A 23251-nucleotide genomic window follows, 5' to 3' on the forward strand; every position below is an offset into this window, starting at 1 on the left:
CTGTCCCCTACTAAGAGCACAAATAACTGTCCATGCAGCAAGATTCTGCATCGGCTGAAGTTTCCAGATGCTCTTCAAGAATAGCCACATGTAAAGTGTTACAGTAATGCATTCTTGAGATGACAAGGACATGAATGTTAATAAAGCTTCACAGTCTAGGAAGGGGGCACAGCTGGCACAAATATGAAGCTGTACAAAGGGTCTCCTAGCCATGACTTCCACCTGCTCCTTGAGATTTAGGAGGACAGATTGTCTGCCTAGGGCAATGCCACCCTATCCTGTACCACAGTTAGTAAGGTCCTTGAACCAGGAGGTCCAAACCCCAAAGCCACTCAGTCTTGCTGGGGTTCAGCTGAACTTGTTGGTCCCCATCCAACCCACTGGTGGGTTGCTACAGGTTCACCCCGGTTTAGGTGAACTGGTAGCAGCGGTGGGAGGCTCTGCCCAACCGCCCGGATGTCATCAAATATGCTCTGTGCATGCGCAGAAGTGGCTGCACACGAATGAACTAGTAGCAAAGGTACAGTAAGTGAAACTCACCACTGTTCCAAACCTCTACATTCTCTGCCAGGTTTAGAAATATTGATATCTCACTCCACAGCAATGCATGTTTTTCAGCTTCATGTAGATCTTAAATAGGAGTAGGGAATGTACCAAACACTGTGGAACCCCACATAATAAGGATTGAGCATGGGACCTCACTCAATTAACACAATCGGTCCTAGCCCTACAGAAAGTGAATCAGCATAATACTATGCCACCCAATTTCAGCCTGTAGGGCTAATCTAGAATGAAATCTTGGTTGGTAGTATCAAAGGCTGCCAAAAAGTAAAGAAGAGCAAGGACAGATGAATTATCCCTGTCTTGCTCCCATAATTTATCTAAAAACATAACCAATGACATCTCTGTCCCATGTCCAGGCCTGAATCCTGACTGAAAGAGATCCAGGTAATCTGCTGTATTGAGAGCTCTTTGCTTTACAACCTTCCCTAAAGAGAAATTCAGTACAGAATTTCTACATTAATTGAAAATGGAAATAATTGATCTGTTCTATAGCTGATCACCACCTTTAAAGCCATTGACAGGCTCCACCTGCACAAGATTTGTATGTTTGATACTGGAATTTAACCTTGTATCTTCTAAATTAAAATATAGAATCAATAATCACACAAGAACTGTTATCTAGGCAAAAGGTGCTGAAACATTTTTTTTAATTACAATCTGAAATGGCTCAGACAGATGTTTCCCTAGTTCACTGGGGAATAAAAACAAGGAGGAAGTGCAGCACAACGGGACTTGCAAGATTCTGTTATTATAGCTAATTTCAATAGAAGTAGTTTTAGCTTTCCTATGGAGTTGAGTCCTTGGTCTTGTCTATCTATTGGGGCTGATAGTTTCCTTGTTGAGTGTAAAAACTGGATGGTTCAGTTGAGTCAACAGACACACTGAGAGCTGCTTACAAAGTTCAAGCAGACAGATTCCAAAGTTAGTTCAAAAGGATAAAATGAAGAACATTATTAACAAGCTAAAAAGGGTATGTAAGCATGAAAATAAGAACAAAATCTTGAAAAAAGTGCTTACATTCAGGCGATAATGTGCACCATAACAGGAAAAATAAAATTGTAAAATGTATATTAGGCAAAATTGCAAACAAAGCTGCACATAAGTAGCTATATCTAAATACACAAAATTTTATCACAGGAATGATTATATTAATTTTTAAATGTAGTTCTATTTCATACAGAATAAAGACTTGTGAAGCCATCTCACAGAGTTTAAATTCTAAATTTTAGTTTGCAGGCAGGCATGTCTCCACATGTCATACAATGGAATATAATTTTCATGCTGAACCTGTGTCATTTCTCAATGCAATGATTTCCTTGTGGACATCTCTGTGTTAGCCAATTTAGTCTCTACTTCTCATCTTCCCCAGAGCAACTGTAGTACTGACATGAAAACAAGATTAAGACAGATTTGCTAAGACAAGTGAAGATCAACTAATGTGAAAGGGGAGGAAGCCATTACGTAGTCCTCATTTCTATCCCAATCCTATTTTGTCCTTCTGCTCCTTTTCTGTTTATTTTCTTATTTTGGGATTAAAAAAATATGGAGTTTAATATTGGGCCTCTTTGCTTTTGATTTTAGTAGCCTCTCCCTTATTTCTCTGATCATTTAAGGTTATTTTTCAATTTTGCTTTATTCAGCTTATTCCTTCCTAAATCAGGGACCATCTGAGAAGCACATCTAGAGAGGACTAGAAAAAGACTGATCCTCATGGAGGCTGAAAAAGGGATGTTACTTTTAATTAGCATAACATTAATATTGCCTGATTTGTGTAATAATAATGGTATTATTCATACTTGGAAGGATGAACAGACCTTCAAGTCTTGAATACAAACAAATCTAAGCAAAATGGAGAGGAGGAAGTAAAAAGTAGATTCCAGCATCACATCCTGGACATAGCACAGCAGGAAGGACCAAACACACTTACAGAGTGCTCCCAAAGGCCAAAAGTCAACTAAGCAACTAAGTTGTGACTCTCTTCTTGCCAAACACTCTGTGCAGATGTTTCAGATTATTTCAGAAACTGGAAACAATCCAAATTAAGAAGACAACTAGTCAGTGCTACATTTCCATGACATTCCCTAACCTTGAAATCCTGATAAAGAACAGATCCTACTGACTTTATTTGAAAATAACTTCTTTATTTGCATAGCCAAATCATTGCCAATTGCTCATGGTGAGGCACCACCTGTTCTGTACCTCCACTGCTACATTTTGCATCCATTCAATACAGAGGAAATGCTGGCTTATTTATATAGACTCATGGAAGCCAAGTAAATTGCCACTTCCAACATCATAAACAGAGCTCAAAACAGTAAAACAAAAGATTGATGTTGCATTTAAGAAGGAAGGATAGTCCTTAGATCAAGTAGTAGCAGTGTCAAATAACTTGACTTATTTCAACTGCAATTTCAGTAGTATCACTGATAATGTTCACACTACACACAAAAATTATTCAAATCTTATCAGGTACGCAAGTGGGACTATTTTAATTCATCCTCCATTTTCAAAGATGGAATTGCTAGTGTTAACTGGTTAGGAAATAATCTATTCATGACAAATCAATGGAGCTTTTCCATCTTTCAATCACTAAATCACTAAATCCACCTGAATAGAAAGCTAGCTGTGTATCTCACTGGTGTTAGAGACTCCTTTGATTCTGAGGCTATAGAGAAGAACTAAGTGGATTCACAGTTGCCAGCTCAGAAAATAACAAGCTATTCCTATGAGTATGAATCAGACTGAGTGCAGATGGCTAATATTCATATAGAAATAAATCAGTGCCTGACCTTGGGAGAATGCCAAACCCTAAATCAGCCATATAAAATTGTTTAATAAATAAAAATATACTAATTTATTAATTCATATCTGGCAATATGGTGATTTTCCAAAGCACCAGAAGGCAAGACAAGAAGCAATGGTTGGAAACTAATCAAGGAGAGAAGCAACCTAGAACTAAGGAGAAATTCTCTGACAGTGAAAACAATAAATCAGTGGAATGGGTTGTCTTCAGAAGTTTTAGGTGTTCCCTCACTGGAGGCTTTTAAAAAGAGACTAGACAGCCATTTGTCTTCATCACTGGTATAGGGTCTTCTGCTTGACCAGGAGGTTGGATTAGAAGATCTCCAAGGTTCCTTCCAACTCTGTTATTCTCTTATATTCTCTTATATTCTGTTATGAGTATATCCCAGACCCTCTCTCTCTTATTTGTTTTTAATAACTCTCCATTATGAACTCTATTCCTCTGACCTTGTATTTCTAGTTTCTCCTAATTCATCCTGAAAATTGATTTTTCAGTTTACAATTGAATTGCTTACTGTGGATGCTATCAGCACTAGACTATTAGACTGCAAAACTTTCTCTTCTTGGCTGCGTTTACCGGTCCCTACTAGTTACAAAGAAATGTTTCTTTCTCTTCACCTCTTCTAATTCAAATGATTTATGATCAAGCTAATAAAACGGTTGGGAAAGTGTCAATTGCTCCCTGCTTGTTGGTGACTCAGCTTAGTGCTGGATAATTGCATGCACCGGCCATGTACTACTTAGAATAGACTAATAATTTTTACAATGGAAATGACACTGTAAACTATTGCTGTCTTGGCAAAGTCAGTATAGCCACTGAAATACTCTGGGACATTTATTATAAATCTCACACCAAATTAAGATGTGTGACATCAGGATGAGTGTTGTTGCAGGAATATATTTAAATATTTTAAAACTAGGATCTGTTTCATCACTTGATTACATTGTGGCATCAACTCAGTGTCCAGTCTTAGCAACCATATCAGATTCATTTTTTCCACAATGATCTAATCTGATCCTGCAAGTCTTCGAACAGGGCACCCATCTCCATTGTAACTGAGTCCATCCATCTTGCTGCTGGCTATCCTCTTCTCTTTCCTTCCACCTTTCCCATCATTAGAACCTTCTCCAGAGAGGTGGGTCTTCACATCTGTGTCTGCTGTAGGATAATTTGAGCTTGAACACGTGTGCCATACGTGAGTTGATTTGTTTGGTGATCTATATGTTTGTTTTGTTCACTGTTCAGGATATTCTCAAGAATTTTCTCAATAGCAAAGTTCAAAAGCATTAATACACTTCCTATTCTACTTCTTCAAAGTCCACTTTTTACGTCAATAGAATGTCACAGGGAATATTACTGCTTGCACTATTCTGATCTTTATAGATATAAACACATCACGACATCTGAATGCATTTTGGGTTGTTATAAAAAAATAATTAAATCCATTTATTTGCCTTTCAGTGTTATGAAACTGGGACAACCTCAGTTTGAGTGAATAATGAAAACAGACATGTACAGAGAAGCAGATGCAGGTAAGTATGGAGCCCTAGCAAACTAATTCACTCACATTCATCACTGAGATTGAGTACTGGCAGAAGTACAACTAGACTTTCAGCAAAACATGTAACTGATTTTGAAGACTGGCTGGGTTTTGCTTTCTTTTAACGAGAGCCATTTAATTTCTTTCATGCTGTTGTAAAAGAGAGAATGCTCTCTTGTGCTGTTTGAAAGCATTCTACTATGAGCAGCCCATAGCTTTTTGCTTTTAATGAGAAGTAAATTTCCAGTGACACTTCCCACCCAAAGGGCAAATTTCTTAAGTATATAAGAGCTTGGGACTACATCAACACTGGAGAAGTTCTGTTATAACAGAGCAGCAGAGGATGTGGACAAGACAATACTTCTAGTCAGTGAATTTTGTAAGAAAAAAAATAATGCCTTGGTTGTTTTGCGCCAAGGATTTGATGTTCTATCCTCTTTGTACCTAAACCATATTTTCACTGCTCATATCTTAACAGTATCTTCTCTACAATTAAAACATCTGGGTTCAGCTTGCAAGGATACATCTAGACTTCTGCTTATAATGTAAGAGTCCTATCCAACAGCCTTGTTAATAGGCGATAGAGCAGTAAATGGTAGATCCAGCTTTAGAAGAGGCATAGTATAACAAGTATGTCTCTGTATTTTATTTGCTTATTAGAAACAGTATAAAACAGGCTGATAGAGAATTCTTGATGTCTTCAATTAATTATCACATAATTTTCAAGGTGTACAGATTGAGCACTGTATGATTTACTATGGAATTTTTACAGGTACATTGGAAGTTTTCAAGCAAAGTTTTGACAGCTGTTTGTCTGAAAAAATATGTGGATTCCTGTACTGGGCTTGGGGTTGAATGAGAAGTGCTCCAAGATACCTTCTAGCCCTATGATTCTATGATTAATGGAACAATCCTGCATAGGTTACAAGAAGTGTTTGTTCCAGTTTATCATTGTGTAGGCAAATCTTAAATTGTGGATTAAAAATGGAGAAATTTGAAAAATCATGAAGCCTTGTCATAAGTCCCATGATCTCATAAAGAACAAGGAATAGAGGATTCTACTTGTTTTTCTCTTATCATGTGCTAGATTTGAATGCAGTTGGTATTGCTTCCCGCATATAATTTTTCTTTCTTATAATAAAAGTATTTTCTCTTATATCAAAATAAAAATCTACAAAACCATGTTGCTTCTCATCATCTAAACATTTCATTATGCACATTTCATGAACTGGTGGCTCTATTAGTTCAATTTAAATGTTATTAATTACTATGCTATATTAGCTTATTATTAATATCTAAAATCAGTGGTTTTCTAAAAGCAGTAATCGTTTTAATAACACATCTAGTATTTCAGGAGCAGCCTACAGGAATCTCTAGGTAGGTCATTGAGCTTGTAAAGCAAGGAAGAAACCTTAGTAATTCCTTTGATCTCTTTAACAGGTAGGGAAACTAATGCTTGAATAAACTTAGTCAATGCACAGGATGATTTCTAAAAAATGAAAGCCCATGATCAGTGGAGAAGAAATTATTTGGGACCAGCTGAATCACCAGTAAAATTAAATCCTGGGTTTTAGCAGTTTTCACACAATGTTTAATTATGGGCTGTTACATAATGAACTATGATCAGAAAAAAGATCATAAATTATTATCACTGGTTCTTCAGACAGTGATTTTGGAGGACGGAGGGCAGCTGAATAGCTGGGGCATACAGTTAGATGTCTTCACAGCTGGGTGCATAAGTGATTGCTTGAGGGACTGACTATTTCAGAAACAATCTCTTCCATTTCAAATCTATCCAGGAATTAAGATCTATAGGAATGATCCTTCTGAAGGTGATCCCACTCTTATTATACATGGGATTGTTCTGTATTGCTCCTAGATCTTGGAATGAATTCTCTTGGGACCTCTGTTAGGCTCCAACATAGTAATCAGAAAATGTGTTGATACTTCTTTAAAACAGGCTTTTAATTTGGGTTTTAATTCGTAAATAATAATAATAATAATAATAATAATAATAATAATTATTATTATTATTATTATTATTATTATTATTATTATTATTATTATTATTTTATTTCTATACCGCCCTTCTCCGAAGGACTCAGGGCGGTGTACAGCCTATTAAAAGCACAAGACAAACATCAATTAAAATAATTTAAAATTATTAAATAATTCGGCTCAATTTAAAACCCCAGAAATTTAAAACACCCAATTTAAAATTATTATGTTGATAGCCCAGCCTGGCGGAACAACAGGGTCTTGAGTGCACAGCGAAATACCCGGAGGTTGGTGATCTTATGCAATTCCGCATATTATCATTAATTTTATTTTTAAAACTTTTTGTATTCTGCTTCTAAATTAGCTGACTGAAGGAAACAAGAGTCAAGACTGGTTTGAAAGCACTCTTAAAAAATTTTTAGCTCCATTGAATGGTCATTTGAACTGAAAGTTGGGAGGTAAATCAAATCAAATCAATATAAAAGACTCTTCTTCAATCTTCTCCATGAATTTGTTGAAACCTCTTTGTAAAGGTCCTCTGAACTGATTGCCATTTATACACCAAGGGACAATGAATTCATCTATACATTAGTAAAATGTGTTTTGGGTAATATATTTTACCTGTTTTGTGTTGCTTCCAGTTAGTATCGCTGAATAATGTCCTATTCTCAGATTAAGTGAGGAAGTGAAAGTAATTCTATCTTTGCCTCCTTGTCATAATTTCCTTCAGAGGTGACTAAGTTACTGCTATATGTTGGTTGTGCAGAATAGTTTGCCAAGTGCAGTTGTCCAGCCCCATACTGGAAAGACAGGCTGTTGCTTCTGTTTTTGTATTGGCTGCTGGCCATGGCCTTCTTGTTACTAAGCAACTGGAAGTTCCTTTCCAGTGAGCTATCATTGCTGGTTAGGTGCAGAGAGAAATGCAGGATTTCTGGGAGGTTTTTTTCCCCCAGCTTGCCATTCTGGATCATGAGTTTGTTCCTTACTTGGACAAGACTTGAATAGACAGGTCAGCAACAAGGAGTACAGGCAGTGCTGCTTCCTGGCTTCCTATAAGAAATCTTCCTAGAGGATACATGATGTCTTTCCAAGTCACTGAAGATGATTTATGACATTGCCTTTAGCAGGAGGACTGAACACACAAACTTGTCATATATAAGCCTGTAAGCATGTGGAGGCCATGCAGCTGGAATCAGGCAGGCAGAAAGAGCAACCATGGTGGGTACTTAGCACCTGTATCTTGGAGTATAAACTTTCTCAACCTCAAAAATTTTCAGATTTGGTGGCCTACCTCTCCATCACCTTAACCAGAAATCAGTGAAGGAAGGTGGACACTATTGTTCAATATGGGAATGTATTAGTTCTGTGAAGTACATTCAAGCTGCTTTTACAAGAAAGATCACTCTAATTCATGATTATGCATCAAGCACAATTAACTGAGAGTGATTCAGGGATGCAGTTATATGGACTATAAATGCATGAGGTATTTGAAATTATAATATAGTTGTATTCCTGCCTCTCCTTTCAACCTGTCTCACATCAGTATAAATACAAAATCAGTGAAATGAAATAACACTGGAGTCCTTGATTATTCGGTTGCAGACATTTCATTATCCAACTAGGTAATATATTCTTCTCTATTGGGATGAAATAATGCATCTAAAAGGGAATTTTAATAATTGTGAAATCTGTATGAGAGAAAATGAGATCCCTTTTCAAGCAATTTTGGGATTTAAGGTTAATCAGCCAGTGATTTAATACTTAGTATTTCGTTTCAACAAGGCAGCTAAATCTTTGCTCTTTGAATCCCCTATTAATACCGTAGTCAGGTCACCAAATTCAGGATCTATCACAATTTTTAAAATTTTTATTTTATTTTATTTTTTTGCCAAATCATTTTTTATTTTAAAACAAAAAAAGAAAAAGAAAACATACAAACATCATTCATTCAATCACGTACAGACAGTACATCGGTCGGTTTGCAACCCTAGTGCCCTCTCCTCTCTTCACAATATCACTACATATCCAAAATTTATTCTTATATAAAATATATCGGTTGTATCATCATTTAAAATATTTCAACATTTACTTACATATCACCATTTTTTATTATCTACCCAATGGTAAAATAAATCCCATATCAAATAATATTGTTTTTCTTCCTGCTCTCTTATTTCAAATGTCAGTTTACTCATTTTGGCACAGTCCAACATTTTCCTAATAATTTCTTCATCTGTAGGTATCATTTCTTCTTTCCAATTTTTAGCAATCTATTTAGCAATTTAGGATCTATCACAATTTTTGAACACTGTTCAAAAGTCACCCTATGAAGAACATATTGTTTTGAGGAAAATAAATTTTCAGATGGATGGGAGTATGTTAATAGACTAGAAACATAAACAAATAGAATAATAAAACAAAAGAATGTGAGCTTGGAGTGCCTAGCTGGCAGCTAATCTTATCAAAATATTCCTATAGAAACCTATTGACATATTTCTTTTATTAAGATTATTATTCTTTGTTTATAAAGATAGTAACAGTAGAAGGGCAAGAAGTTAATTGAACTTTATTAGGTTATTACTTATAAACATGTATGCATGAATCATTTTCCCCTCCTTTCTTGCATCATTTTCCTCTCCTTTTTGAAATGTATAAATACCAGTGCAATTTCTTTATTTTCAGAAATATCTCTATTATTTGGTGGGGTCACCTCCATTACATGCTGTCTAATAAACATTGCAGTGAGCCTTGATTTATTTGTTTTCAGTCCTTTATTTTGATTCCACATTATGGCAATCTAGATGTGATGCCACATCTATAATACTCATTGATTATGTGGTATTAACTCAGTGTTGACTCTTAGTGATCACATAGACAGACTTCTCCAGAATAATCTATCCTCAACCTGACCTAAGTGTTCCAATGATTTACTGATTGCTGCTATAATTGAATTGATTCACCTTGCTGATAGTTGTCCTCTTCTCTTTCTTGATTTCATTCCACAATTCTTCTGGTTTGCTATCAATGATATTCAGGACCAAAAAAACTCCTAATGTTCTACTTGGAAAAGAGCAGGCTCAAGACCATGTTATGGAATATATTGGTTTTTTTCTTTTGCTTTAGCTTGACTTGAACGTGCATATGAATAGTTCATAATGTTTCATAATCAGCCCCTAGCCACATCTTTGCTGTTATAATTGAGCTCTTTCTCACTCCTTAACCAATAATATAGTCAATTTCTGTGTATTCCATCATGCAATGATCTATGTATATGTGTTGTTTTCATTGTTTGAAAATTGTTTTACCAGCAAAGAAATTATTAGATTGGCAGAAACTGATCATTTGTTCGCCTGCTTCCTTTCAGTTTCTGAGACCATACAATCCAATCACATTTTGCTCCTTGCTATTTCTGACCTGGACATTGCTTGCATGTTCTGTTGATTTTAGGTTGAACTTAACCATATAACTCATTGGTCATTTCTTCTGCACCAGTGGCTAGTATAAACTTGGATAATTGTCAGGTTAAGGTATTGTTGTAAGGTCTAATTGATGTTATTCAGTTATCAAAAGCATTATCTTCAAGAATTACCTTTGATATCCTGTATTCTTACTGATTATGAAAGCAATGCTGTTCCTTTTCATGTTCTGAGTAATAAATTCAATTCACCGATGCCTAAGAGTCAATCTGTGTGGTTGATTCATTTCATGTTGCATTGTTTTGAACTCCCCCATTTTCATGCTTCTTGTATTCCACGTTCTCACTATAGTTCCATTTTTGCAGCTTTTGATGTTCTTTTCCTGCATGGCAACTAGATGTCCTGACGACTTTAGCCATATCATAAACACCAGTAGTACTATGAAAGAGCTTCAGCTCTTACTCAGTAGCATGTTGAATGCCATTTGACCTGAGGGTCCATCATCCCGCATTTTATCATCAGTCATTTTATACTATCTAGCTGGTTTTCTTATCAGCCTGTAAATCATTTCTATTTGCCTTCTCCTTCACGGAATGAAATGATGCCTTTGGCATTGTCACCTCCAGCATTTTCCTATGTCATTGCTGCCCATTTGTTTTAGCTGGGCAACTAGGATGGCCTTCATGCCTTGGCATACACTCCCTCATTTTTGCTTTTCCAGCCCAGGATCATCTCATCATCACAATGAAGCAACATAGCAGGGTTGAATTGTAAATTGTAAAGAAAAAAAGAAAAAATGTTAATCCAGAGTCAGCCTTCTCTTGCAGTGAGTTCCATATAAGATTATCATTATACTCAACTAGGCCTGTTTAATACCAAGTCTACATGTACGTTCCACTTCCCATTTCCCTGTTCTGTTCTGTCCCCCGCCCAGCATTATTGGGTAATGGTTCTTTTGGATTCAGAAACAGTGATCACACTATGAGTACTGTACTTAAAGCTGTTTTGCAAGAAAATAACAGATAACTGTTTGGATAACTGAATAACATCAATGTGATTTCACAACAATACTTTAACATGATAATTATTAACATTATATAAACATTAGACAGCAGTCAATGAATATTCAAGAATGTGGAAGAATACAATAAGACAAAGAAAGAAAGATGAGGGAAAGATAGATGAGGGAAAGCTAGCAAACATGTAACACCCTTCTGGTTAGATCTGCATCTAAGTTCCATCCAGGGGAGGATTCTGACTAGTTTATACAGGTTTGAACCAGTGGTGAAATCCAATTTTTTTTACTACCGGTTCGGTGGAAAATGCAGAACAAAGTATAACCCAAATCTTTAATGACTTAAATAAATGCTTGCTTATTAGAGTACTGAATGATTACATGAAAGTATAAAATTATGTATAGTTCTATATGGTCATATATTATCATGATGCACCTGGGGGAAAGAGGCCCACACTGCTCTCCTCTTCCTTGCCAATCTTTTGATGGATGCACCAGCAATACACCACCTTTGTTCTTTTCAAATAATCTTTCAATTTGCCTCCCATTTTGCCCTTCAAGCTCTGGTTTTATTCAACTATACTTTGGCTAAGAAGCCCATATAATAAATTTTGATGCATTCTTTCCTTTTCCAAGGTTCACATAAAAATTCTAGCTATTTCTTGGTTTCTTAGTCGAAATAAAGCATTGCCCAAGCAATGGTGCATAAAACAATCTCAGGTATTTCGAGAATATCTATAGTAGATATTCTGGCATTTTCACCTCCCATATACATTGAAAGATATTGTTTAACCCATCCAAGAATGTGTATTGTCCTCTGTATGGCATAGATTTTTCATACATAAATGGATGATGTTTCTTAGATGCAAAGGGAGAAAGCAATCACTTTCCAGGGAAAATATTCTTGCAAAGATGTGTCTTTTTCTCTGCATTTGAAACCTAATATTTCGGCACTGGCAAAACGTGACTCAAGTAATACAAGTATCCCTGGGTTGGCATATTTCAGAAGTGTTGCATTTCAGTTTCCAGTTTATACAGTATATGTAGTAGAACTATGGTGCTTGAAAGCACTATATTAGGAAAAGTTGAAGTACAGAATACAGAACAACAGAGTTGGAACGGACCTTGGAGGTCTTCTTACTCAAACCCCTTCTCAAGCAGGAGACCCTATACCTGTGGTGGCGACCTATGGCACGCATGCCAGAGGTGGCACACAGAGCCCTCTCTGTGGGCACGTGCGCCATCACCCCTGCTCTGTTTCAGATCTCTGCCGCACATGTGTGCACCCCTTCTGCCGGCCAGCTGGTCTCTGGGTCTCTGCCACGCATGCGCGGGGCATGGGCACACATGCGCCCGCATCTTGCAGTTTGGGCAGGGCGTGGGTGCATGCATGAGGTGTGCATGCATGCGTGGGGTTCGCAGGAGCATGCACCTGCATCTTGCAGTTTGGGCGTGTGCACACACGCACTTTGGGCACTCGGTGCCTAAAACATTCTCTATCACTGCCCTATACCATTTCAGAGAAATGGCTGTCCAACCTTTCTTAAAAGTCTCCAGTGATGGAGTCCTATGAAGATGGCGTGCTGAGCAGCAGGAAGTTTGTTTTCTCCTGCCGACAAACAGCTGATTTCACTGCCAAACCTAGCTCTTTGGCGGTGTGCTTCCCAGATTTGAACAGGAGCGACTAGGAATTATCCAAGACAATCCTTGAATGGCAGTGAACATGCCTGAGAAGAGGAATCTTGATAGTTGCAATTTCAGTATTTTTAAAAACAGGATTCTTGGCAAGTTAAGAAGAGAACATTTGGGAAATAATTCTGAGTAAGACAATTCCTAGCATCAAGAATCATAAGGTACAACACTTAATGATAGTTAAGTTTACTTGCAGTATTAGCATTTGTTGGATAACAAGAATGGGAGGGGGCTCAAATGCAAATGGTTAGTCAATGGAAAAACCAAGACTCATTAATGGAAAGCAGAGAATGCTGGACTTGATCATCTTTATTGGTGTATAGCTTTTCTGATAATCTCTCTCTCTCTCTCTCTCTCTCTCTCTCTCTCTCTCTCTCTCCCTCCCTCCCTCCCTCCCTCCCTCCCTCCCTCCCTCCCTCTCTGTAATATTTAACCAATGCTTGCTTCTTAGGGCTGAGAGAGGGTGACCGGCCCAAGATTACTCAACAGGTTTTGTGTTTAAGGCAGGACTAGAACTCATGCTCTAGCAGTTTAACCACTACACTCAAACTGGCTGCCTTATTTTGTAATTGTAGTTGGTAAAAAGATCCAATAAATGATTTACACCTTATTTGAAACTATGTTTTTGCACATTGTGAGCCACTGATGAGAGAAAATATCACTGATAACATAGAAAGAAAGTGGGTGGTATTTCCAGGCAATGGAGCTGTAACTGTTCCTCTTTTTTAGACGTAGTAACCCTAGTTTGCATATATGAGAAATATTAGTAAGACACATTGACCTTTCTGCATCCTTGGGTTTAGTTTATTACTGTACAATTATAGTAACCAGTACTATCCAAAAATGACCAATGGCTTTTGCTGGCTCACACCTTTCAACCCATTTGGTAGAGTTGTGTCCCATTTCCACCCCACCCCACCCCATCTTCAGGGACCTCCAGCCTTTTGATTCTAAATGTTTCATCAACTGACAAACAGGTTTGTCACATTTGTTCAAACAGAAAAAAGAGAGTTGGTGGGGAATCTTATTGTCAAGTGTAGTACACATAAACAGAGGATTCCTCTATTCTTATGGAACAGTCCACAGATCAGGTTTCTATCAACAGAAACCATAGACATCAACCATAGGCATCAATGCAATCTTCCAGTTATATCTTTGCTCTGTTTTGGAATTACCGTATTTGGAATCATTTGTTACTTTAGTGTGCATCTCCTGTTCAATTTATTCTACATCTATCAAAGTGGTAGTAATTTCTTTGCAGATACTATGAAAAGATTAGTTCTGAAACCCTCTACCAAAGGAAAACAGCAAAGAAGAATTTTGAGTAGAATGCTGGAAAACCCTGGCACATAAAAGTATTTTGCAGACTGCAAAAGACAGTATCTCAAACCCTTTGGTAGAGGGTTTCAGAACTAAATTGACTAGTGAAACACAGTGGTAAGCATTTAAAATGCCCTGGAAGAATATACTTCATATGTTTTGTGTTTCTTTCTCCCCCTGTGTGTGTGTGTGTGTGTGTGTGTCTGTCTGTCTGTCTGTTTGTCAGCCAAGAGGCAGCACAGTAGAGCTCACAGTTCATGCAGTACAAGAGAAGTATGAGATCTTCACCTAATGATGGCACAGTCCTTGTGTAATGCTCAAGTGCCATTGCTAAGTGGTGCAGTCACAGGACATTTTGCTTAACAATTGATTTGGTTAATGACAGAAATTCTGATCGCAATTATGGTTGTTAAGCAAGGACTACCTGTATGCTTTTAGGTGCAATTCAAGGTGCTGATTATTACCTATAAAACATTTCATGGTTAAGGCCTGGATATTTAAGGGGCCTGTCTAGGAAATTCCTATCTTTCATAGTTTCTGTCTATCTCTTGTGATTGGGCAAAGATGGCATATTTTAGGTTGTGTCACCTCGTAGAATCTAGAAAATATGCCTGCTTTGTCACAGTGCCTGCCAGAGGGTATAACATTCCCCTGAGATCTGTCTAGCTCCCACCCAGATCATGTTGAAAGAGCTCCTAAAACCTGGCTATTCCCTCAAGTCTTAGGTTAGATCGGGTGGTAGGTCCTGCACGTTGTACTATTTTTAGAATGAATGATCTTTCTTTTTCTGATCATCTGTGATTTTCAATTTGCATCATTTTTGCTAATGATTTTATTATAATTGCATGCTGCCTTGAGTTGTCATGGAGTTGGATGGCATTAATTAATTAAATAAATGAGATACTATCTTTTACAGTCTCCAAAATACTTTTATGTGGCAGGGTTTTCCAGCATTCTGTTCAAAATTCTTCTTTGCTGTTTTCCTTTCCCTTACTCTATTTTGTTCTAAAATCATACTTTTCTGAGTACCCTACAGAGTGTGGATTCATTTTGTTTTTTATGTGTATTTCTCATTTCCAATTCCAAGAACCAATTCAAGGGCTCCTTTTCAAGCCCCAAAGATTCTGTGACTGGTTTTGTATTCATAGTCTGCTTAAATTCAATCCCCACTCCCAATCCCATACATACAAAGACACAATTCAATCATGGTGAGAGTTGTGTTGTCTCTTAGAACAATACCTACATTTTTTTCCAGCTATTGCTGAGGGAAATGATGACACTTGCTTGAATGCTATGAAGATTCCACCTTTAGTTATGGGGTTAGTAATAGACTCACCTTTAAGTGACAGAGAAAGCAACATTTTACAACAAGAGCACTGAGTCACTGGAGAACTAACATTTGATGAAATTTTATTTTCCTTTATTGATAGACTATGTGTTGATAACAAAAGAGTTATCAAGAGTTTCTTTTCTGATAGGAAAATTTGCTAAAGCAGATGCACTTGCATTGTCCGGTAGATATGAATATTTTTGCTGTTAGGTCTATAATTCTAAAGGAGCCAAATTAAACTAATATTGTATCAGTGGACCCATTACTACCCAATTCTGTCAGAAAAGATTTGGATGAAGAATTGAAAGAACTCATTGCTTCACAGCAAAATGTGAAGTTTTTTATAATTAAGATTCCATTGCTCTTGATAAAAACAATTTCCTCCTTCTACATTGATGGGCCAAACATATATGCCCCATAAAAACAAGAAATGAAATCAATTGCCTGAAAATGTTAAAGCATTTGAGTATTGGACTTGACCCAGTTTCTTGTTTCCTGATTTCAAAATTTCAATGCCCAACAACAGATAAGGGCATGTATCATCTCTCACCAAAAGTATAGAAATCAGCCATTGTGCAACTTTTCATATAGTCTGCAAGTCCATTGCAAGGTAATGGAGAATCTTGTAAAAAATTAGACATGGTGGTAATATTCTATTAGTTTGGATGAGGCTCTTGTTGATGTCTCACCAAATTAATAAAACCACCAGCAGCAAGTCACTAACATAAACTTTAGATCCAAATTTTTGAGAGACACTAGGTTTTAATGGCATTTCACACACTAGAAAAATAACAATTTAGGATATGTCCAGAACTAAGTGATAATTTTTGCAATTATAATTAAAATATCCTAGAATTACACTACTGAGAAGATGCTTTTATATAACAAATGACACTATTGAAATCCTGTTCTGATATTATCCTCCAAAGAAGTCTTAAATTAGATGGTCCAGAATTCTGAATCCAGCTGGATATAATGGATTTATTTTCAATTCTTGCTTCAGCGATGTGTTCAGTGAATGTTCAAATAACAATGGTGCTGAGTGAGGGGTACCTACAATCGGTTCTCATTGTTGTCATCATTGCAATGTCCCTATGGCAATTTGGGCACTCAGCTCTCGGCTCTCAGCTGAAACATTGTAGCAGCCCACAGTCACTTGATCGCCACTTCCAACCTTTCCTGCCAGCAAAGTCAATGGGGAAGCCAGCAGGAGGTTGCAAATGCAATCACAGGGCCATGGGATGCTTCTTAATACTCTTCTTAACTCACTGGATTATGTCTGATTATTCAATTTTGGAGCAGTCAGATCAGCTCTCAGCTGTTCCAGAGAGCCTTTTCCTAATAATGTGAAGCCATATTTATTTTCTGTTTATTGCTTTGTTTTTCTGTTTGGGTTTTGTGATTTTGTGATTTTATTGTTTTATTATTGTATTCTCATGAGTGTTTTATTTGATTTTGTTCTTCACGTAAGCTGCTGAGCATCTCTGGATTGCGGCAAAGTAGAAATGAGGACAATAAATAAATAAAAATTGCCTACATTTACTTTTATTTACCCAAATGTAGTACCTTCCAAATATGCTGGGGTCCCAGATGTACAATCCCAATATAGCTGGAAGACACCAGTGGGAGAAGATTGCAGTAGGTATGGGGGAGTCTAACTTTCTGAGCAACTGCCTAGAGCTGGAAGCAATCCAGCACTGCTTCCAGATTTCCAAAACCACATTAAAACTTGATTTTCAGACAATTGGCAATACAATGGCCTTGCACCCACTCTGCTACTTGTTGTGCTTCCTTTTTTCACAGAGGCTATGGCGTGAAATAAAGCTGTGAATTGTATTATCTTTTCTTTTCCTTTTGTATTGTACAGTGGCACCACTGAAATATATTCAATTGCGTGATATGTCATACTTCCCAAACACCATTTTCTAAGGGATAAGTAAAGACAGATTCTTTTTCGATGAAGACTCAGATGATGCAACCTCTTAATTATATATCTTGGATGACAGTCTAGCTCCACCCAGCTCAGTGAACCAGCCAGCCAATCTCTCCCCTGCTGGTTTCCCCTTTTGTTCTTTTAAACTCTTTTAGTATCTCACAAACTCCAGACAGGGGAAGTAAGCCAGCCACCAGATAAAAATATCTCAGCGATCCCAAGAAAGATTGTCAGAGCCACATTGGCTCAAGCAGAAGTGAAAAAGCTTGTACTTCTACAAAGGGATGAAACTAGGATTGCATGTCTTCTCTCCAGACCCTGCTAATAGATGACTGAAAAAGGTGATTCAGTTTCCTGCTATTTTGAAACAGGAAACACAAAAAAACTGCAGCATGAATTTTAAAATAAAGTTAATTTAATTTAAAAAGATAATTTCCCCTCTACTACTCTCGGGGTAGGGGGAGAAATAGAGAATATTGGTCCTGTTTCATTTATGATGTGACCCTACCTATCTGTCCTATTAGTTTTCCCCCTGGCAGTCTTGTCCCCTTTCAAAAAAGTTAAGCATATCCCTCCATCAACCCATATTCCTAGGTGATACTTTCCCCCTTGCTAAAAATTTTATCTGATTCTCTTCATACATCAGCAACCGGGGGGGGGGGGAGGAGGGGGAATGAGGAATGTTGGAAATAATTTTGTTTATTCTTCTTATGGGTGTATACTTAAATTAAAAACACCCTGTGTTTTTAATTTGAGTTGTTTTTTTCTATATACTGTAAGTGCCTCTTCTACCAGAACATCATCATAGCAGAAACCAAACAAAAATATCTTAAGTGAAAACTTTCTCCAACTTTATGCACCTGCATTTAAATGGACAGGTAGTCCTCGACATAGAACCATCATTTAATTAGAATAGAACAGAACAGAACAGAACAGAACAGAATAGAATTTTTTATTGGCCAAGTGTGATTGGACACACAAAGAATTTGTCTTGGTGCATATGCTCTCGGTGTAGATAAAAAGAAAAGATACATTCGTCAAGAATCATAAGGTACAACACTTAATGATAGTCATAGGGAAACAGTCAATATAAATCTTAAGGATACCAGCTACAAGGTTACAGTCATACAGTCATAAGTGGGAGGAGATGGGTGATAGGAACGATGAGAAGATTAATAGTAATGCAGACTTAATAACTAGTTTGACAGAGTTGCGGGAATTATTTGTTTAGCAGAGTGATAGTGTTCAGGGAAAAACTGTTCTTGTGTCTAGCTGTTCTGGTATGCAATGCTCTATAGCGTCATTTTGAGGGTAGGAGTTGAAACAGTTTATGTCCAGGATGCGAGGGGTCTGTAAATATTTTCACAGCCCTCTTTTTGACTCGTGCAGTATACAGGCCCTCAATGGAAGGCAGGTTGGTAGTAATTGTTTTTTCTGCAGTTCTAATTATCCTCTGAAGTCTGTGTCTGTCTTGTTGGGTTGCAGAACCAAACCAGACAGTTATAGAGGTGCAGATGACAGACTCAATAATTCCTCTGTAGAACTGTATCAGCAGCTCCTTGGGCAGTTTGAGCTTCCTGAGTTGGCGCAGAAAGAACATTCTTTCTTGTGCTTTTTTGATGACATTTTTGATGTTGGGTGTCCATTTTAGGTTTAATGTCCATTTAAAGTTTAGGTTTAATTGTCCATTTAATGACAATTTGAAGTTACAACCACATTGAAAAAAGTGACTTGCAACTAGTCCTCACACTTACGACCACTGCAGGGTCCCCATGGTCATATAATCAAGATCCGGACACTTGGCAACTGGCATTATATTTACAACAGTTGCAGCATCACTGGGGGAATCTGAATTCATTTAACAACTGCCTGATTCAAAAAAGATTGTAAAATCAGGCATAACTCAGTTAATGGCCATATCACTTGGTGATGGAAGTTCCAGTCCCGATTGTGGTCATAAATTGAGGATTATCTTTATTCAAGTGCAGGCACATATCTTTAGCCCTCCTAGGACTAAATTCATAACCTTTTGAAAAGTAACATGGTACAATTTAACCTGAAATGAATTCTTATTTTAGGATAAGCAAAAGTATATTAGATTAAAAGTACAACAAAGCAAATGAGTAAGAAATCAAAATATTAATGGTTTCTGTTACATAAGCTATTTGTGTGAATGAGTTTGTGGTTAAAAGACTAGTTGTCTTTCTCAACTTTTACCTTTCAAATAAGTTCTTCCAGTACAGTGCTGTAGCCTGACAATTTTTGTCAATTTGGGACCCTTGAAATAGATTGGAAGTAAAACTTCCAAGAGGTACCAGGCAGCACAGCTGGCTAGGAATTTGGGGAGCTGATATTCAGGCACATCTGAAGGATACAGGTTAGATCAGTGATGTCAAACTCAATTTCATTGAGGGCCGCATCAGAGTTGTGTTTGACCTCAGGTCGTGGGGCAGGAGACATGGCCAAGATGGGCATGACCAGTTTGACATCACTTGTGTCAGGGGTGCTTGTGGGGGGCCAAGTGGTCTGCCAGTGAAAACGGGCTCCCAATCTCCGTTTTCAGATGGGACCGCCTCTCACAACCCTCTGCCAGTGAAAACAGAGCTCGGGAGGCAGCCCTCCCAAGCTCCATTTTCACTGGCAGAGGGTTGCAGGAGGCCATGCCAGCCGAAAATGGAGATTGGGAGCCCGTTTTCACTGGCAGAGGCACCGCAGGTCAGTCCACTGTTTCCAGGGTGGCCCACGGGCCAGATCTAAGCCCTCTGCGGGCCAAATCTGGCCCACAGGCCTGACACCCCTGGGTTAGATCAAGCTGTACTAATTCATCAGTTCTAATCTAGGATGGAGTGGCCTTCTGTGCCAACTAGAGGATAGCTGACCTGCAGACTGCCATGTTCTTTCCGAGCATGATTTAATGAATGTGACATTAAATAAAAGAAATAAAAACTGATTTACCAAGGGAATTCTCTCTCTCTCTCTCCCCCACCACCCTTAAATGCAAACAACATCTGGTTCCCTTTACTCTGTCAGCTCTTTCAGTCCTGAGATTTTTTTACTGTTCCTAATTACTGTCATTAGGCAATGGGTAGTGATTACAGATGGATTCTGATGAGAGATATCAGGAAGGCCTGGTCCCCTATAGATTCAAGATGAAGAATCAAATTTCTTCTTCAAAATTGTTTAAAGGAAAACAAGGGAAAACAACAACAAAACTAGAGCACTTATAGTTTGTGAATTATAGGTGATAAAGCAATATGTACAGTATTCTTTTTAAATTTAGATACAAAGGGAACAGAATAGACAATGGAAACTGGCACAACCACATTTTAAAGTAGAAAGGGCACTTGCTTTTATATTTACACTTATTCCAGTGAAGACAAAAGGAAATAACTTAGAATTCTTAACACTTCTAAGTGTTCTAAGTGTCTGAATTCCTAACTGGGAAGAGGAACTGCAGTACTATTTAAAGGTATCCAGGATTCAGAGGAAAGAGTAAAACAGCAAAATTTGGCAGCTCAGTTTCAGGGTCTTGGCAATCTTCTTATAGCCTAGGCCAGTGATGGCTAACTTTTTTGCCATCGTGTGCCAAAAGCAGGGGGAATGCAAGGGGGTGTTGTGCGAACACGTGCCCACACCCATAATTCTATGTGTCCTGCTCCCTTGCACATGCACATGCAACCCCCCTGCACTCCCCCCACTTTTGGCATGCGATAGCACGGTGGGCCCATTTTTTGCCCTCCCCAGGCTCCAGAGCCTTTCTAGGACCCTGGGGAGGGTGAAAACGGCCTTCCCCATCCCCCTCCGGAGGCCAGAAACATCCCGTTTGCTGACTTCTGGCAGGACTGGAAGGCTGTTTTCGCCCTCCCCAGTCTCCTAGAAAGACTCTGGAGCCTGGGGAGAGTGAAAAACGGGCCTTCCCCCCACCCCCGAGGTCCTCCGGAGGCTGGAAACAGCCTGTTTCCCTACTTCCGGTGGGCCCAGAAGGCTTGAAAATAAGCTGAGCTCGCGTGCCGACCAATATGGCTCCGCGTGCCATAGGTTCACCATCATGGGCCTAGGCCATCTTTATGTAGAGCAACAATTCGTTTTTTCAGATCCTCAGAGAGTTCATTGCCATGAGGTACCATGTTGAACTTCCAGTGACCAGTATGAGAGAGTGAGAGCGATAACACCAAATTTAAAACATCTGCTCCCCCTTCACACCTGAGACCTTGTACTACTAAAGAGTCACATGACACCAGGGAGGAAAAACAGCTACTTGGGCCCCATTTGGACATTATCACTTAGGGGTGTACTCACTTTTGTTGCCAGCAGTTTAGACATTAATGGCTGTGTGTTGCGTTATTTTGAGGGGACTGCACATTTACACAGTTATACAAGCTTACACTCATGATTTTACATTGTAGCCAAGTGTCATTTCTTCAGTGTTGTCACATGAAAAGATATATTTAAATATTTACAAAATGTGAGAGGGTGTACTCACTTCTGTGATATACTGTAAATATAGAAATTTTGCTCTCAAAATTGTTTATTTTTAGAACAGGGATTGGAAATCACATATTTTGAATTACATATCCCATAATCTCTTATTATTTATCACAATGGCTGCATTGTATAATATAAACCAAAACATCTGGCAGATACTTGCCTGTCCCCAAGTATGTAGTTCCCAGGGGTCAGGTCAATACATTTGCTTGATGTAGCATATATTCCTGACCGTATTGGGCAGTTACTCCCATTGAACTTAATGGGATTTATTTCCAAATAATAAAGAGCAAGATTAAACTACACAATTCAATATAATTCTAAAGAACATTTTTAATGAAGGAGTAGCTTAAGTTGGTATTATTAGTAAGTATTCAAAAGTTGTAGGTTTTAATTATGAGAGTAAAAATTAACATTTGGCTATAAATATTTTGTGCGCAGAAGCTACAGTAGCACTTCAGCTAAAATAAATGAAAGTTTTTTGTGGAAGGATGTAAAAGGGAGAGAACTGTACATACCACTGTGGGTATGATCCACTGCTAATATTTATTATTCTGCATAAATTTATGCATGCTATCCAGCAGATTGCCCTTTCTATATAGTACTGTACAGTTTATGTCTAACAGTGTGTGTAGCTTTTGCTGCTTTGACAGTTCTATGAAGAATCAAAAAGTTACTGTTAGAAAAATTGCTGAACCTATTGTAAAGTATGAAAGAGCCACATAAATATTATAAGATGCTCCAAGTTACATATACATAATATCCATATTTCATGAACCCGTAGTTTTTACAAAATTATGATACAAAAACAAAGGAATAAAACACTGACTTAAAACCATAACCTACGCCCTACAAAATAAAACACTGCTAATTGCAATATGCCTATAATATATGGAAATATATAAATGTATTTTCCTGACCAAAAGTAGCCTTCATCAGTGTCAAAACCTCCATTGGGAGGGTAAAAATGCTCCTGCTAGCATTTTTGAAAGACTTCCATCTGGGGTTTCCACCACCACTAATACTCCTGAAAATGCATGAAGCAAAGTTTCTGCTGACTCAGCAATAGCTATAGGTTTACAGGGAAGCAGTAGACCAAGTGGAATTGAATCTCAGCTCACAAAGAGATGGTGTAAAGAAAAATAATGCAACAGT

At 37.9% G+C, this 23251-nt stretch overlaps 1 long non-coding RNA gene across 4 annotated transcripts; it reads left to right on the top strand.

The window, feature by feature from the left end:
- Window positions 1-4295: 4295 nt before the first annotated feature.
- On the top strand, window positions 4296-5916 carry LOC117655364 (uncharacterized). 4 transcript variants are annotated; one of them, XR_009623280.2, is made up of 4 exons: window positions 4296-4562; window positions 4829-4899; window positions 5386-5537; window positions 5680-5916. It is a non-coding gene; the product is annotated as an uncharacterized LOC117655364 (long non-coding RNA). The 4 variants fall into 4 exon arrangements; XR_004588645.3 differs by having other exon boundaries at window positions 4300-4562; window positions 5386-5452; XR_009623279.2 differs by lacking the exon at window positions 5680-5916 and having other exon boundaries at window positions 4307-4562; window positions 5386-5593.
- Window positions 5917-23251: the final 17335 nt, after the last annotated feature.

The sequence above is a fragment of the Pantherophis guttatus genome, chromosome 7 (assembly GCF_059756535.1).
Source record: "Pantherophis guttatus breed Tessera chromosome 7, ASM5975653v1, whole genome shotgun sequence".
NCBI lineage: Eukaryota > Metazoa > Chordata > Lepidosauria > Squamata > Colubridae > Pantherophis > Pantherophis guttatus.